Source organism: Wyeomyia smithii, chromosome 2, assembly GCF_029784165.1.
Source record: "Wyeomyia smithii strain HCP4-BCI-WySm-NY-G18 chromosome 2, ASM2978416v1, whole genome shotgun sequence".
In the NCBI taxonomy this organism is placed as follows: Eukaryota; Metazoa; Arthropoda; class Insecta; order Diptera; family Culicidae; genus Wyeomyia; species Wyeomyia smithii.
In genome coordinates this window covers 176,049,529-176,063,487 of record NC_073695.1, presented here as the reverse complement: position 1 = coordinate 176,063,487, position 13,959 = coordinate 176,049,529, and the positions used below count along the sequence as shown (strand labels likewise).

Below are 13,959 nucleotides of genomic sequence, written 5' to 3'. Positions count from 1 at the left end.
CCACATATTTTGATCGTAGCTATAGTTTTAAACAGTCTGCGGGTTTCGTTTCTTTCTATAACTTTCAAACCACATGTTTAAACATTATGAAATTCATTGTTTACGGGTTTGAAAGCCCATTTATTTGAATTCAACTATGTTCATAGCTTCTGAGATATAAGAGCGTTTTTCACATTCTGACGCAGCGCCAAAACTAAAAGTTTGATTACAATGAAATTTAATAGCAACCTAAGCGGCAAATAGACCCTTAATTTGACACCAAGATAGAAAGAATCGGTCAGACCATCTCCGAGAAAAGTGAATGCGAAAGAAAGGTGCACATACACACGTACACACCCACACACAAACACAAACACCTATACATGCATATATGCAGAAAATGCTCGATTCGTCGAACTGAGTTGAGAAGTATATGACATTCGGCCATTTCAATCATTTTTCTACCTTTTAAATAGCCAGTAATCGTTAGGAGAAAGTTAATATATTTACTTTCTTTATGTGATTTCACATTTTTATGAACAACGGACAAAGTTACAATCCGATTGCAGTGAAATTCAATAGCAACCTTTGGGGCAACTAGACCTTTCATTTGACACTAATTTTGTGAAAATCGGTTCAGCCATCACTGAGAAAAATGAGTGAGTTTAAACAACCTCAGGATAACTTTTCTTTACATAACTTTTAAACCATATGTTCAATCATAACGAAGTTCAAAAGTTAAGGGTTCTGGGGACAGCCCAATCATTTGAAACCAATTTTATTAAAATCGGTTGTGCGGTTTCTGAGATATTGATGTTTCGTGATTTTTACATTTTGATACATAACCTCTAAACTAAAAATCCGATTACAATGAAATTCAATAGCAACCTATGGCGCAAATAGACCTTTCATTTGCATTTAATTTTATGAAAATCGGTCCAGCCATCTCTGAGAAAAGTGAGTGAGAAAAAAAAGTGGCACATACACACACACACACACACACACACAGACACACACACAAACACACACACACACACACACACACACACACACACACACACACACACACACACACACATACATACATACAGAAAATGCTCAGTTCGTCGAAAGTAGTCGAGTGGTATATGACATTCGGCCATTGGGACCACTTTTATACCTTCGGTTTTTCCAGTGATTGCTATACCTTTCTAGGAGAAAGGCAAAAAGGTAATGTGTGATATAACTGTAACTCTGAATAATACAGGAAACTCAAAACATATAAGTTAAGGCATTTTATGTTTCTGATGATGACTGTTTTTCGAAGTTGTTTGAATTAGCTTCTATTATAGTTTTCTACTGTTCATCTAATCAATTTAATTAAGAGAAGATACGGAAAGCTCAATCGAACTTTTAAATTTAACTGTAAAAAGTTTCACTTTAATTCCACTAGGTTCTCCAGGAAGGTCTAGTTTATTATCGACAGTATGTACTTGGTTATCTTCATCAATGGGAGATAAAAGAAACGGTAAAGCCGAGAGTAGTCGCAGATCGCTGTCTTTAAAGCACAACTTATGTTCGCTTCGATGAGTTTAGACCGATTCGATGTCTTGAAGGTAAAACTTATTCGTTAGGTTCGTGACTAATCAACGTTAAGTTCGACTTTCTTTATAAACTTATTGGTCTGCTCTTGGAATGTAATTACAATAAAAGAAAAATAAGACAAAACTACAATGCTGTTGCCGACGGCGATTAACAGTTTATTTTGAAGGGATCTCTTATTTCTTACTTTTCTAAAACATTTATCATTGTTTCGATGTAAAAAATTTTAAGCTTTTCTCATCTACCCTCATCGGTGATACATTCACCGCTTTCAGGAACAATACCCCGAAGCTCATTTTCAAAGGTTAAATTAATCTTTTAGACCTTTGCCGGAAACATGCCGATATAATACAACCAATCGGAAGGAAGAAAACGATATCAAAAATTTGATGCTTTTTTCATCGGTCAAAGAATAGCATGAAAACGGCTTTAAGGCACGACTTCCCTACGAATTGTTCGATCATATCTAGCATAGATTAATTTTATTAATAAAATTCTACTTTTTTTTTTTTTTTATTCTCGCTTATTTTCCGTCGGTCTATTTCCGCCACTGTTGTGGCCAATTACCGACGCCCAGGGAGGCGACTCCACACCCAGGTCCCTAACTCACGACCCGTTTATTAACGGACCGGCACCAACGGCTTTACTTCCTCATGCGATGGAAGGCGTGATCCCAGAGATTTTTCGCCTCAGAAAATCTCCCGGTGTCGGCTAGGATTGAATCTAGACCAGTTGGGTTGGTTGTGAGTGGATCACGCCACCCCACAACCATCGACACCTATGTCGGCGGTGGGATTCGAACCCAGGCGTCGAGCGTGGTTGGCGGAGACGTTACCAACCACACTAGGCCCCCGCTCAAAAATTCTACTTAATAATACTTACTATATCTTGCTTTTTAATTCCTGAATTTGTTTGAAAACCTTATCCTTACTCGTTTTTGGGAAACAAGGTGTCTTGAATCAACACTTTATTCAAAGGCAAATGAATGTCGGGCACATATACTATTTCAGACTATGCAACGGAAGATTGCATCGAATGTATCTGTCTATTTGCAGGGATGAATATTTGAGGCTATACCTTTTTGGTTCACTGCAACCAATAGTGATAAAAATCAGTGACATCCTTAAAAAAATAACACACATCTTAAAAATAAATAAATAAAGGAGGGACTTATATTTTTCATCCCTTACATGCCCAACGGGTTACCCGAGTATCAACAAATTGAATTTCTAATAACTTTGACAGTTTTCATCAGATTTCGATAGTTTTAGCACCAAAAGACTCAGTAACTTCTCTATATTAAATTCAGTGTTAACGGTGCTCCGGAAAAAAAATCCTTATTGCCGGAAATCCAGTTTTTCGGGAATATGTTCAGAAACTGAGGAAATTTACGAATATTTGATTAGAATCTAACCATTATTTATTCAAAGCTCATTAAGGTGTTATATACCAGACATGTCCAAACCCACCACACCTCTGCGTGTGTGTTTTAGGCAATGCCACGGAGGGTATTTTCATTGCCCTTCAGTGCTTATGCAAAACGGAAACCCACAGTGTTCTAAATAAAACAGCCCTTCAGAAGCTTCGGCAAACACAGGCTCGAGTGTTCCCGAATTCGTGAGCCCTCGGAAGCCCGCTTTCTAACACGTGTTTTCCCAAACGCATCATGTTTGCAAAAGTACATATGAAAAATCACAGGAGGGTTGTGTGCAAAGCCACGACCGCAAGGTTGAAGTAGAATACTTTTACAAGAAAGATAACCCGACTGCTTGCGTGTCAGTCATTTTGAAATCGGATTTGTTTCGTATATACCGCTTGTTAAGCACAGTATCAACAAATCGTAATAAACATCACACTGCAATGCATTTGCAGCAGCATCAAACCTCAGTTTCAGTTTATTAATGACCATTCATTATGCTCTTCCAAAAACATTTAGTAGCCTTGAAAAAGGCCGATTGTTGCAATTGCAATTTTCATTCAATTATTGCATAAATGCTTCATGGTCAAATATACCCACTGCAACTGCTACGCTATTCGTAGCCATGCCACAGTTGTGGCCGCTATACGCTGCCATTGTAGGGATACCATCCGTCCTGATTTAGCAGGACATGTCAGAATTTGAGCAGAATTTTTGAAAATTGCTCAATAAGTGTTTTCGATTCCATGTCGCAACGCTCACTGCAATCGATTTTTTTTTCATAGGTTGAAACTCAGTATAGTAATAAGAAGATTCGTTAATGCATTTACTGTTACCATTAAGCATCTGGCTTTTGTTAAGTTTAGGTTGAAACAGTTTACGTGTGTTGAATTTCTAAAGTATCTACTGATGCGTAACAATTCAAAGCGGTTTGATAAAAGTGGAGATACACTCATTTTTCACTAGGTATTTTTCCACACGGATTTTCTAATTAACGTGGATTTTTAAATGGAAGGAATTTTGAATTACGCGTTTTTCCACGAGGTACATATCCCCGCGTAAATAAAAACTGAGTGTATTTTAAGTAAATAAAAGAGAGTTATATTGTATTTTAAAGGGTAAATCACATATTATGTGTTATATTTGCTCATACTTTGAAGAATAGAATGGCTTAGTCAAATTTGTGCCGAGAAAAGGTGTCCTGATTTCTAACTTCGACCAGATGGTATCCCTATGCCATTGGTATCCGCTGTCCCTGCATCAGCTGGCCCAGCTGCTATCGATGCTGAGATCCGCTGCAACTTGTGCGCTATTCATTGCTACGCCACAGCTGTGGCCGCTATCCGCTATGGCTGGTATCCACTGCACTGCCACTGCTGCTGCTAAGGGATGACTGCTGTTGTCGCTGTCTAGAACTATTATGAGCAGCTTCGGCATATTTCCAATTACAAGGTATATGATTCTGTCAACCGTGCTGGGGGAGCAATCATACAACGACCAATCAGAGTTCGAATTTTTCGTTTTGACAAGGCTTGATTATTTTCAATAGTACAATAGTTTGAATAATAAAATTACAATTATCTTTATTTGGGAAGAATCTTAGAAGATTTTCCAATCTATTGCTACAAGAACAAAGGAAATCCATTGAATACTAACCGATTTATTAGCATTTGAAATTCGACATATTTTTCACTTTTTTCGGTTTTAGATTTTCATTTCACATCCCTATGTAGCCGAACTTCCTGAGAGAAGTATTCTACTTCAAAAAATATTGCAGGTGGTTGTATGCTGGGAGAGAGAAACGGATACGAAGCTGTGTGAGTGTCAAAATGAACCAGAATGAGCTGTCATTGACTGTCAATTTGAACCAAAGAAAAATAAGCATTTTTTTACGATGAGTATTGTTATAACTGAAAGGTATCGCGTTGCTCGAAAAAATATTCATCGCAAACAGTTTTTGAATTCATTGTCGTTTTACAAAAATTTTGGATTGTTTTTACGTAAAATAATAAATTTCATAAGCTTTAAGTAATAATCACTTAAAGGCTTTGGTTACAATTTCGAACACACTTCATCACGGTCAAACCCGAAACTTTGAACGTTGTTTACAAAATTAATGCTGCATTTTTTCGAGTGAGAACGAGACAAATGCAGGGCTGCGCAGGTACACAACCTCCATAAACTATTCAAACAGAGGTTTTTTACAGAGGTTGGTACTTTCGAGTAGTTCATTTTGTACCAACTTTTTTGGAAGATTTCTTCCTGAGTGTTACGTATGTCTTATGTATGTGGTTACACGCTATCAGAAAACGACGCATGTTCGTGTTTTGAGTGTAGTATTCGTTTCTCCCTCCCAGGTTGTATACGTTGACTACCGACCCAGGTTGACGTTGATTGCCGATCTCGTCGTGGCGACCAATGCTTGTGTGTTCCCCGAAACTGCGAGCCCTCGGTTGCCTCATGTGTAGAAGTTAAATTTTTTTACCATTTTAGTTTTCAAAAAAATCGAATATTTTTTTAATGCTTAAGTACAATTTCTTGAGAACATTTTCACAAATTTTCAAAAAGATCTGAGCAACGATTTGAAGCGCATTCGTCACGGTCGCATAAGCTTAACTTGAAACTTTTTACGCGTTTATCTTGAGATGGTGCTGCTCAAAAAATGTCTGCCGTGTTTACGATTGTGGTAAAACTACTGAACCGATTTTCTTCATCTTTTTAATTCAAATGTTCGTTATTTAATTCCCCAATCGTTGAACGATCGTTTTTTGTTACACGAAGTCAAACTTTGCAAAAAAAATTAATGAAATTTTTAGCGCTCAAAAAAAATTTTTTTTTTTTTTGGAAAAACATTCCCGTTTGCATTGGAAACAAAATACTTATGAAAATGAGCGTTCACTTCTAAACTAATGAAATAATGTGAGTACTTTGATTTCAGTTGATCTGCTGGGTCTCAATCGTAAACACCGCAAACCTCTACAAAAAAGAGCGTTTCGGGGAAACGGCCATTATTCCACAAACAATAGGTATTTCTTATGAATAAACATGTTTTTTGTTGTTGATTACTTTAAGAAAATTACTACTTTTATGCAATAGAAAAGGCGCTACACGCTTGAAAAAATTCAAACTTTGCTCTTTTTTCTCGAGCAAAAAGGTATATAACCCCTTAAATTATTTCCACAGGACATTTTTATGGCTCTAGGTGTTGTGGAGAAAAAATGGTCCTTCCGGAACAGATTCCACCGGGGTTTTAGTAGCCATAAAAACAATTGAGTAATACAACGTCACATACCATCCAATGTGGGTATTTTCAGAACCTGTCTATAGACCGGAAAACGACCCCCGATTTGGATTTCAAATTGACGACTTGCGGTATCTAGAAGAGAACCAAAATAGGCCAAATACCATTAAACCTGGGTCTGTCCGGAATCAGGCCCAGAGACTAGAAATCAACTCCAAATGGTCACTCCCGGTTTCCGACAAACTGCTAAAATTGACGAAAAACCACAACATATGGGTAGTTGCGGAATCAGGATGATGTCCAGAGACCTAAAAATGACCACAGAGACCATTTTCAATTCCAAAATAAAATCTTCCGGTTTTTGAAAGAATCAATCAATTTTGATCGAATACCATCGAATATAGATATTCCCGGAGCCGGGATGATTTCTGGTTTTCGTAAAACAGTCAAAGTCGACCAAATACCAACTAATATGAATACTTTCGGAATCGGGAGCCTAAAATGACCGAATATCACCCAACATGATTCCCGAAATCGGAATGATGCCCAGAGGGCAAAAATCGACTCCAGACATAATTTTGAAATACAAGATGGTGTGACTTCTGGTTTCCGATAAATAGCCAAAAATGGTCGAATATCACCGAATATGATACACTTAGTCCGGTAATCGACTCAATATGCTTTTTGAAATCCAAAATAAGAGAAGTTCGCTTCGAACCTATCCTTTGCGATCTTTCTCGAATGTAATAATGCAAGCAATGTAACAAACAGCATTACGTAGTTCTACGTCAACCTTGCGGTCGTGGCTTTGCAAACAACTCTTTTAATTTTGCATTTCCAGATATCAGCGCATTGAAATTAAGTTAAATTGGGCCTATACTGATACTATGAACTGTGCTAATTCTGAAACAATCTTTTCAATACTTTTTCCCGAATTTGTTAGAGTTTTGATAGAAATTGGAACATTCTAGAAACATGATTCAACGCAACGAGCTGTGGCAAACAATGCTTGAACATGGTTTTCCAACAAAACTAGTCAGGGCAGCGGACGAGTTTTCGGACGCGTTTGTAACGTTAGATAATCTTAAGCAAGATGCCGAACTTTCGAACTTGCTGTTCACCATAGCTTTGAAAGGTGAAATACGAAGAGCAGTGTGCAGAGGAGCGGCACCATCATCACGAAGTCCCACATGCGTATTCTGTATTCGGCATAGGATCTCAACGATCTGTCGCCATTAAAGTAAAAGTAGTAAGTAGAAACATGATTCAAGATTTTTGAGCAGCATACATACAACCTTATAGATATAACTTGGTAATGTTAATATTTGTTTGAAATTTCGTACATTTGAGAGGTAAGCGGTTGTCGTTTTGAACTTGATGACACAGTACCGCGGTCTGGGTATCAGCTAGTTCTTATTGTAAACAACGATACGCGGAAAGTAATTTTGATTGTAGCTCGATATTCATTACTTCTATAGTTACATTTCAAATGCCTGTGAAGCATTGTCCTTCGGAAATAATCAGCCCAAACAATCGTCCATTCTTAACGAGATTTTGGCGTACAATTAGGATAAAAATTGCAAAAGAAACGGAGGAGCTCATAATCCACGAAAAATGTGATTTAAAGGACTAAATTGATAATCTGATACCTACGAAGACCCAAAACTCTCTCGGTGCAAATGTTTCTATCAGTAATAAAAGGATGTACACCATAATCTATGGTAAGGTCTGCAGTGGAGTATCGAATATTTCGTGCCAGAAATGCTTCGTGTGTAGTGCGAGCCCAAAGGAATTTAATAACATAACTACGATTAAAAAGAAAATTCCAAGCAGTAAAATCTTTCAATATGGCTTTTCTCCTCTGCATGCTTATATTCGGTAGTTATTTATGTTAATACCTCAACTTTGTTTTCGTTTCAATCGAGTAACTATAACTTTACCCAACAAATTAAAATTTGGTTTCGCAGTTTTCCCAAAAGTTTCAGAATAGGAAGGTAGTTAATCATATAACTGGAAGTCACTAAGACATTATTTTTCCCTGAGAGATGGAATTTTTGTTTATTCAACAAAATCCTTAAAATAACCCGATATATGACCTTTCGTAAACATTTTTGATCTGTATTCTGAAACAAAAAAAAATCCTTCAAGGTCTTCTCACATACCCCCTAATTTCAAATATTACGCTGCAACGTTAAACTATTCAAAAAGTAATGAAACTCCTGGAAAGATATTAGTGCCAAAAAACTAAAAGAGCAGAATTGCGCCAAATGATCTGGAAATACGCGAAATTTTATCGACCATTTTTGATTTGAATGAAACTTTTCACACGTATTTGGCATAACAAACTGAGCATTTTTCACAAATGGAGAGATTTTTTACACCCATGAGTCATGTGCGTATTTTTTTTTTATGGTAGATTAATTTTTTTATAAAAATTCTAATTCAAATATTTTTCAAAATATTTGTATTCTGATGATTTTAAAAGATGCAGAGAGTCATTTTGAATCAAAAAGCTCTTGGTATTTAACATTCTAAAGGCATCGGTTTTCGAGTTCTTTTTTAATTTAAGCTCGAAAAATTATTAATATTTATGAAAATACACGTTTTTCTCAATTTGTCCGTGGTTCTCCAGCAAAAACCATACGTTCATTGGAATGCTTTGTTGGGGATGTTCGGTTTCTGGGCTACAATGCTTTGAAAAAAACCTACGCCCTTTTAGAATATAACTCATGGGTGTAAAAAATCTCTCCATCTGTGAAAAATGCTCAGTTTGCTAAGCCAAATACGTGTGCAAAGTTTCATTCAAATCAAAAATGGTCGATATTGGACCATAGGTCATTTGGCGCGATTTGTCTCAATAGTTTCTTCACAAAAGCTAATACCCGCTTTTTTTAATCTGTCCCACTGTGCGTTGGCCGTGTCCGGGGCAGAATCGGGTTATCGTCGAGCGAGGGAAAAAATGTCGTTGTCGACGATGTTTTTTACTTCCCGGAGAGAGCACGGCAGACACTTGCGTAGTTGTGTGCATGTAGTATATTTTCATCAAACTACTCAGAATAGCACTTAATCCCTGGAACGATATTCTGTGTCAATTTGACTTCTTGCCCCTGGTTTAATTTTAAATGATCAGAATTCATGCATCAATTCAACGTTTCTTGCAAGAATACAAAACCGAAATGAATTAAAATGCATTTCTAGATAAAAAAAAATACTACATCTTAAGTTTTTTATTCATGTGAACAAAAAAGTTATATTTAGTATCCAAATGAAATAAAAACAGAAGAACCGAACCGTCTACTAATATGAACGACCTGACGAAGCCGTCAACAACCCTACTTATTTATTTAAAATTAACAGCAATTTAGGCTAAATTTTAGGCCCGGTCCGGTTTATTTTTCAGCTTTGGAGCCGGTTTACCAAAGCAAGAGGCCAATTTTACATTTTATTTTATTCTCTGTTAAACCTTTAAGAGTCCGATTATGGACAATATTTGTGTCCTGAGAGGCATCATCACAGCCCCAAAATTAAAACATAGTTTTCGTTGAAAACAATCCTAATTCTCCTTAAAAGATATACTCAAAATTATTAATTGTTTTAGGTGAATAAATAGTTGGAAACATAGGATGTTTTTTAGCCTTTTTATTTTTTGTCGTTCAAATTTCACCAAAAGCGACTCAGCTCAGTCCGGTACCTAATTAACTTCTTCGTCAGATGGAATACGCTATCCCAGAAATTTCATCTTAGAGAATCCTTCGATATCAGCTAGGATTGAACTTAGCCTAATTGGGTTATTAAAGGCTCATGCTATCTCACATCCACCGACAGATATCGAAATTTGAATTCAGGCTACCACCGGCGTGGTTGGCAGAAACGTTATCCACAACTCTAGGGCGACGCCCCTTTTGTATGTATTCCAATCGACAAGTTTTTTTTGTTTCTTTGTAATGTTAAATGTTACTTTTTTGCCAAAGGAAAAAAATCTTCAAAACTCGCCAGAACATCGCCTAATAGAAAAAATCTGGGCGATCATTAAAGGCAAACTCCGAAAAACAAGGAAGGTCTTCGAAAACGACCAGGATTTGAAAAAATAGTGAATGAAAGTGGCGTAAGAGTTGTACAGGATTTTTTGTTGATCATTTTTGTCTGTTGCAAATTAATATGCCGCGTATAAATAAACCACGTAGAAAAACCCGCGTAAATTCCGCAATCCGAGTAAATTCCGGAACCCAAGTGAAGAAATCCTGCCATCTGCGTGAGAAAAAAATACCGCGTAAATTCTGGAATTCGCGTAAATTCTGGAAACCGCGTAAATTCCGGAATCGGTGTAAAAAGCCGCGTAAAAAAACCGCGTAAAAAACCGCGTAAAAAACCACGACCTTAGTGTATTATATTGGATTCTACGATGCACGGTCAATGAGTTAGGATCTTTTAGAGATGAAATGTTCAATCATAGCGGGGAAATACAATTTGTTTGCGGGGAAATTGGTCGCCATGGTTTGTTACGAAACTTTGTTTTCGTTCTTAGCCAGAAATTGGTTCGCCTTATTAGTGTGCCTCGCAGTAGGCTTTTGCTCGTAAGTGTATAACGATTGTTGCCTCTCACACACACAACAAATGGTAGAAAAACATTCGCGCACATCGTTTAGCGATGTTATGCTGTTGTTTCTTCTGCCTACTTTATTCTATTTCTGTTATGAAATATTATTACAACATTAAGGATAATAGTAATTTCCGAAATCTTCGCACTCACATTCAGGAAAAAAGAATGTCGTGGTGGCGAGTAATCGTTGAACATGTTTGTTCAAGAATGTATTTAGATAGTGAACCTTAACAACGGAAGAAGGACATAGGAACGCATTAAAAACTGTACTGCCGTTACCATTTAGAAGCCTGATAACATAAATAAAATCCACAGTAATTTTCATGGCAAAGAAAAATTGCAAAGATAAATCGGTAAAATTAAGAACGTTGACACAATAAAAAGGATTTTTTAAACTATTTTTTGGCGATGAAATCAAAAACTAGACACAGTTTGCGTGTCTTGAAAAAAAAAAGTTTAATTGTACGTTTTGGTATATTTAAAAAAACATGGTAAAACAGGTAATTAAACAAAGGGTACAGAAATTTGAAAAAGTAAAATAGATATCATCTAATGTTTTAAATTTACTATAGAAATGGTTGGATTTTATTTCAATAAATAACCAGCAGCCATTTTGGTTGCAAAAGTCATTCTACTAGAAGAAAACAGTTTACAAAGTTTATCTAGTAGCCAACAGTCGAAAATGTTGGAAAGTACTGAAAAAAATAACTTCGAATTACGGGTTGACAAGAAAGTATAAAAAATTCCACATGAATATTCAAAATAGTATAAATCTAAGGCTATAAATTACTTGTAAACTAATAATACATACTAGACTTTTTTTTCTCATTTCTAAGACATTCGAAGACGTCATTTTGATAAAAAGAAATCTCTCACTGTCACGACCATTAATTTTAGTCTAGGATGTCGTCATCAGTAGTTTTTACCAAATTTATTTTAGCCTATTTACGAAAATATTTCTAATGAAGCTCACTGCTCTATTGTTTTAGCCTATCAATAGAATTTGGAACCCTACAAAAACCTATAAAAGCTAATTTCTAGTGGATATCATTTCAACTGACCGGAAATCTTAAACATGTAATAATCTTGGAATAAATATAATCCTTTGCATTCCCAAACTTCTAGAAGCGATTGTGAATGAACAAGCAGCACCTTTATCTTTATAAGTCGTTCATCTCGGAATGAACATCAATAGTAGTTTAAATGCAATGTGCATTAAATAAAATAGAAGCAAATAGAACAAAAATATCCATAAAACAGTAGGTATATGAAAAATTGGCAATGCTTACTTGTTTTGTGTTTACTTCATATACAGTGCCTCCACGGGTCAGCTACAATTATGGGTCACTTTTACGCAAATACGTTTATCCTCACGAAACTGAACAATTTTCATTAGCAGTGGTATTTTTTGTAACTCACGATTTTTATACGATTGAAATGATTTAAAGTTGAAAATGTCACTAAAAGTTATAATTTTGCTCGGTGCAATAAGTGAAGTGACTCATAATTGTAGTAATGTTACATTTTGCGGTGCACAATTGTGCATATTTTGGCTATTTTTATTACTTTTACATAATAATGCATCAAGACGGAATAAAATAACTAATTATCAAGTTTTTACAACAATAAAATAACTTGCGTTATGTATTTTGACGATTTTATAGACAAAATGATTTCGAATGCCAAAATTGACCCATAATTGTGTCTTTTGCTATGTGAGTGATGTTTTTCTTCCCAACCGAATTACACGCATCAACTGCAGTGAAACTGATTGTTGATCGAAAGTACACATCAGAACACAGAGATAGATAGTAAAACATTCGTAGTTGATAATTTTTACGATTTTATATCCATTTTTGAACATTCAGACAACACGTTGACTGACCCATAATTGTAGAGGGACTGTATATTTTCAGGTCTTGTCGTTTCATCAAGTCCCAACAGGTGACTTAATCAATATAACGACTGAATTCACGCAAAAAGTCCTTTTAACTCGAGATGCCGTAAATAATAATATTATCGGTTCTGGGTCGCCTTGAGAAAGACAATTAGAAAGGAGCAATTCCAGAAGAAGCAAAACTATATACATAATGATAGTTCAAACAGTATAATAACCATGGTAGTACTACATTGCGGAATAATCAATGAGAATTTTTATAATATTTCAATGAGTTTATTGTATACAAAACACACACAGTCGCGTAACGAGCCGAATTATCATTGTGTATTGTTTCAGATTTGTAATTGCTTTCCCCATCAAAAGTCAATCACATTATCGTCGAGGCTTGCATGTATAATGCCCTCCCAAGCACCTATCGGATATCCACATGTGTCACTTTCCGTACGTTACATCGCGTATCAATTGAAACTAAACTAATACCAGCAGTTTCTCTGTCTCCTCTCCTTTGAGGCAAAAGATTTCATTCTATTTCTCACATTTTCCTAATTGCACACATCCTGGTGAATTCCTCTGTCAGACAGATTCCATTTTCATTCACAAAATCGAACCCACAATGTAACGAAAATTCTAAAACACAAACTCATTGGAAAACAACACGTTCAAAAAGTACTTGAACTAGTTTATCATAGTCAGTAAGGGTAAAAAACACTCACAAAATCCCACATCTTTTTGACGACGTATCCAAAACGAACGTACAAAATACACGGATTTGCCAAACTGAAAACGTCATTGAGAAAATTTTTGACAACAATAAAAGACACAATCTGGTGGTCTATTCTCTGCTCTCTCATCAACACAGACACAGACTCTCGCCACTTTTCCAAAAAAAAAAAGAAAAACAAACGCGGAAGATGAGCTCTCTGGTTTCCATACGCAACAGCGAAAACAGGAAAAATCACCAATCCCTCGGTCTGCTGCCGCGTTTTCGTTCGGTGATTCTCCGGTCCCTAGTCTGCGGAGTGTTTTCCCCGTGTACTGGAGTCTGCTGTTGCATTAAACGTCATCTTCATTCTAATATATGCGGGTGAAACATTCTGCTCGCTATGTGGTATGTACCTACATTACAATGAATCCTCTCACGTGTTTCGGTTTTATCCGTGTCCGCGTTCAGGATTACATGTGAAGGAATTTTGTCATCATGATGTGCACGTGGGGTGGAAGTATTCCGCTATAATATGGTA

The 13,959-nt window shown here is 36.2% G+C and overlaps 1 protein-coding gene across 2 annotated transcripts in view; it reads right to left on the bottom strand.

Annotated features, from left to right (window-relative positions):
- Window positions 1-13,509, bottom strand: part of LOC129721878 (uncharacterized) — a 375,832-nt gene extending 362,323 nt beyond the window's left edge. Inside the window, exon 1 of one of the 2 annotated variants that reach the window (XM_055674963.1) lies at window positions 13,432-13,509. The gene's annotated coding sequence lies outside the window, so the exon portion shown is untranslated. The remainder of the gene's footprint in view (window positions 1-13,431) is intronic. The other variant, XM_055674964.1, reaches the window with a different exon arrangement.
- Window positions 13,510-13,959: the final 450 nt, after the last annotated feature.